This window comes from Triticum aestivum, chromosome 3A (assembly GCF_018294505.1).
Source record: "Triticum aestivum cultivar Chinese Spring chromosome 3A, IWGSC CS RefSeq v2.1, whole genome shotgun sequence".
Taxonomy (NCBI): Eukaryota; Viridiplantae; Streptophyta; class Magnoliopsida; order Poales; family Poaceae; genus Triticum; species Triticum aestivum.
In genome coordinates, this window is record NC_057800.1 from 523,474,005 (window position 1) to 523,479,565 (window position 5,561).

The following is a 5,561-nucleotide window of genomic DNA, read 5'->3' on the forward strand; positions in this document are numbered from 1 at the left end:
AATACCGAAGGTAAAGTGAGTGTGCGATGGTGATCTTATCAATCTTGGAATCACTTCCAACACACATCATCACCTCGCCCTTAACTAGTCTCTGTTTATGTTCCAACTCCCGTTTCGAGTTACTACTCTTAGCAACTGAACCAGTACAAATATCGAGGGGTTGCTATAAACACTAGTAAAGTACACATCAATAACATGTATATCCAATATACCTTTATTCAGTATGCCATCCTTCTTATACGCCAAGCATATAGGGCAGTTCCACTTCCAGTGACCTTTTTTCCTTTGCAGTTGAAGCACTCAGTTTCAGGCTTGGGTCTAGCTTTGGGCTTCTTCATGGGAGTGGCAACTTGCTTGCCATTCTTCTTGAAGTTCCCTTTCTTTCCCTTGCCCTTTTACTTGAAACTAGTGGTCTTGTCAACCATCAACACTTGATGCTTTTTCTTGATTTCTACCTTCACCAATTTCAACATCGCGAAGAGCTGGGGAATCGTTTCCGTTATGCCTGGCATATTATAGTTCATTACAAAGTTCTAGTAACTTGGTGATAGTCTCTGTCAATCACTATTTTATCTGGAAGATTAACTCCCACTTGATTCAAGCAATTGTAGTACCCAGACAATCTGAGCACATGCTCACTGGTTGAGCTATTCTCCTCCATCTTGCAGGCAATGTACTATCAGAGGTCTCATACCTCTCGACATGGGCATGAGCATGAAATACCAATTTCAACTCTTGGAACATCTTATATGCTCCATGGCGTTCAGAACATTTTTGAAGTCCCGGTCATAAGCCATAAAGCATGGTGCACTAAACTATCAAGTAGTCATCATACCGAGCTTTACCAAACATTCATAACGTCTGTATCTGCTCCTGCAATAGGTCCGTCACTTAGTGGTGCATCAAGGACATAATTCTTCTATGCAGCAATGAGGATAATTCTCAGATCACGGAGCTAGTCCGCATCATTGGTACTAACATCTTTCATCATAGTTTTCTCTAGGAACATATAAAAAATAAACGGGGAGCTACATCGCAAGCTATTGATCTACAACATAGATATGCAAATACTATCAGGACTAAGTTCATGATAAATTAAAGTTCAATTAATCATATTACTTAAGAACTCCCACTTAGATAGACATCCCTCTAATCATCTAAGTGATCACATGATCCATATCAACTAAACCATGTCCGATCATCACGTGAGATGGAGTAGTTTTCAATGGTGAACATCACTATGTTGATCATATCTACTATATGATTCACGCTCGACCTTTCGGTCTCCAGTGTTCCGAGGCCATATCTGCATATGCTAGGCTCGTCAAGTTTAACCCGAGTATTCCGCGTGTGCAAAACTGGCTTGCACCCGTTGTATGTGAACGTAGAGCTTATCACACCCGATCATCACGTGGTGTCTCAGCACGAAGAACTATCGCAACGGTGCATACTTAGGGAGAACACTTATACCTTGAAATTTAGTGAGAGATCATCTTATAATGCTACCGCCGAACTAAGCAAAATAAGATGCATAAAGGATAAACATCATATGCAATCAAAATATGTGACATTATATGGCCATCATCATCTTGTGCTTTTGATATCCATCTCCAAAGTACCGTCATGATCTCCATCTTCATCGGCATGACACCATGATCTCCATCATCTTGATCTCTATCAACGAGTCGTCATATGGTCATCTCACCAACTATTGCTTTTGCAACTATTGCTATCGCATAGAGATAAAGTAAAGCAATTGTATGACGCTTGCATCTTATGCAATAAAGAGACAACCATAAGGCTTCAACCAGTTGCCGATAACTTTAACAAAACATGATCATCTCATACAACAATTTATATCTAATCATGTCTTGACCATATCACATCACAACATTCCCTACAAAAACAAGTTAGACGTCCTGTACTTTGTTGTTGCAAGTTTTACGTGGTTGGTACGGGCTAAGAAAGAACCATTCTTACCTACACATCAAAAACCTCAACATGGTATAGTGATTGCTTTTTGATCTTCAGAAAGAACCCTGTTCATTGAATCCGATTCAACTAAAGTTGGAGAAACAGACACCCACTAGCCACCTATGTGCGAAGCACGTCGGTAGAACCAGTCTCGCGTAAGCGTACGCGTAATGTCGGTCTGAGCCGCTTCATCCAACAATACCGCCGAATCAAGAAACAACTACTGACGGCAATCAATATGTATATACCCACGCCCACAACTCCTTTATGTTCTACTCATGCATATAACATCTACGCATAGACCTGGCTCTGATACCACTGTTGGGGAGCGCAGTAATGATGGAGATGCATAGCAACGGGAGGGGAAAGTATCGTCTACATACCCTTGTAGACCGTAAGCGGAAGCATTATGACAACACAGTTGATGTAGTTGTACGTCTTCACGATCGACCGATCCTAGTACCGAACGTACAACACCTCCGCAATCTGCACACGTTCAGCTCAGTGATGTCGCATGAACTCACGATCCAGTAGAGCTTCGTGGGAGAGTTTCGTCAGCATGACGGTGTGATGATGGTGATGATGTTGCTACCGGAACAGGGCTTCGCTTAAGCACCGCTACGATATAACCGAGGTGGATTATGGTGGAGGGGGGCACCGCACACGGCTAAAAGATCAACTGATCAACTTGTGTGTTCATGGGGTGCCCCCCTCCCCCGTATATAAAGGAGTGGAGGAGGGGGAGGGCTGGCCCTCTCTATGGAGCGCCCTGGGGAGTCCTACTCCCTCCGGGAGTAGGATTCCCCCTTTTCCTAGTAGAAGTAGGAGCCCTTCCAAGTAGGAGTAGGAGAGGAAGGAAGGAAAGGGGGGCCGCCCCCCTCCCAATTCGGATTGGGCTTGGGGGCCGCGCCTCCCTCTCTTCCCTTCCCTCTCCTCTATTCCACTAAGGCCCAATAAGGCCCATATACTCCCCCGGGGGGGGGGGGTCCGGTAACCTCCCGGTACTCCGGAAAATGCCTGAACCACTCGGAACCATACCAATGTCCAAATATAGGCTTCCTATATATCGATCTTTATGTCTCGACCATTTCGAGACTCCTCGTTATGCCCGTGATCAAATCCAGGACTCCGACCTACCTTTGGTACATCGAAACACATAAACTCGTAATACCGGTCGTCACTGAATGTTAAGCGTGCGGACCCTACGGGTTTGAGAACTATGTAGAAATGACCGAGACTTATCTCTGGTCAATAACCAATAGCGGAACCTGGATGATCATATTGGTTCCTACATATTCTACAAAGATCTTTATCGGTCAAATCGCATAACGGTATACGTTGTTCCCTTTGTCAACGGTATGTTACTTGCCCGAGATTCGATCGTCGGTATCTCAATACCTAGTTCAATCTCGTTACCGTCAAGTCTGTTTACTCATTCCTTAACGCAACATCACGTAACTAACTCATTAGTCACATTGCTTGCAAGGCTTATAGTGATGTGCAGTACCGAGAGGGCCCAGAGATACCTCTCAGACAATCAGAGTGACAAATCCTAATCTTGATCTATGCCAACTCAACAAGTACCATCGGAGACACCTATAGAGCACCTTTATAATCACCCAGTTACCTTGTGACATTTGGTAGCACACAAAGTGTTCCTCCGGTATTCGGGAGTTGCATAATCTCATAGTCAGAGGAACATGTATAAGTCATGAAGAAAGAAGTAGCAACAAACTAAATGATCATCGTGCTAAGCTGACGGAATGGGTCAAGTCAATAACATCATTCTCTAATGATGTGATCCCGTTAATCAAATGACAACTCATGTCTATGGCTAGGAAGCTTAACCATCTTTGATTCAACGAGCTAGTCAAGTAGAGGCAAACTAGTGACACTCTGTTTGTCTATGTGTTCACACATGTACTAAGTTTCCGGTTAATACAATTCTAGCATGAATAATAAACATTTATCATGATATAAGGAAATATAAATAACAACTTTATTATTGCCTCTAGGGCATATTTCCTTCAATATGGAGCAATTGTAACTCCATGATGAGTCTGAGTAATCACGTCTTAGTTTGGTACCAATGGAAGGAAGAGAGACAATATAATTGGATGGAATTAAGAATGCAAGGAAGCTGGATGTTGGAATAACAAGAAGTTACCCCGATGATGAGTTCAAGGTTTACAAGTGATCAGATGGGCCATAACCCACAGGCTCCAGGACCTGCCAAGAAGCAAGCACACTCTTGCTGAAGGAAAAACCCTGGAAGACATTAGACTTTATCCACTGACGATCTTATAAGTGTTTACGCAAAACCTGAGAGTTGTGAAGCAACGATAGATGTTTGTTTGGCTTGCAGAATCCATGGATTTTTCCGAACCCAGATCGTCAACAAGCAAAATTCTACAAAGCTTGTGAGGTTGACCGAGTGTTAGAATGCGAGATTCGCTAAACTATATACAAGGTAATGATTTGGGTGCGGGATGGATTGATCACCATACCGAGTTACTTTTATTATTCGCCTTTGCTATATGGATGGTAAATCTGAGTGACTTACCTATAGTAGAGAGACGACGATCAAAACCTTGTTTAAACCTTAGAATGGTATAACAATTTTCCCTTGTCCATGGCGGCTGTTGCCAATCATAGGTCATACGGTGAGAATGAAGCCCAGACCCATTTCCTGCAGGAGAAACCATAAACTGATGACCACCATGAGATATCGATAGTTGTTTAGTATTGGCGCCAGACACGTTAGCTAAGAAGACCCTGTCATAGAAGAACCGTACCTGGATGAAAGGACACAGGAATTGAGGAAAAGGGTTATGCCACTACCAAAAGAGGCTAGAGAAGGAATTTTCCCGAGAATCCGAGAAGATCAACACCGCGAACAATAAGTATGGGGTATATAATTTTTGATGGAACCATAACCATGCTTCTAAGGGTGGTAGCACCCCAGACCCGTGTGACGATCGATAGATTTTGAGAAGACCCGCGAACCTAACCTATTTTTTTGCTAGCCTCTCCGAATCTCAAGGACGAGATTCATTTTAAGAGTGGTTGGTTTGTAACATCCCAAAATTCTAAATTTTGGAATGTTATATTAATTAAGTAGTTTTGATTGTGATGTGTGAAATTGATTGCAATTCGTAACTTTTTGAAAGTTAAATGAGAGGGAATAAAAGGACTTTCCGAAACTTTCATCTTGCATTTATGATCTCCATGAATTCAAATTCATTTCATCACCAAACCCTGGAGTGAAGATGATATGACTTCTTCCATTTAAATAAATGAAAAGGGTTTTCTGAAAATATTTGAATTTCATTTGGAAATATTTCAAATTCAGAAACTTTATGCAACTCAATGATTTTCTTGAGAGTAGATAAAACGACTTCTTCAAATCATATGAAATATGAGTTGGGAGTTTTAAATAATCCAATTGAAAGTCCTTTGACGTTATTTTGAAACTCAATTTTCAATTTGGAGTTATTTGGTTTTTATTCAAATTATTTTTCTCCAAAAATAAAATATATGGAAAATAGGGTAAAATGATTCCCTACAGTAGAAAAATGGAGAGAAAT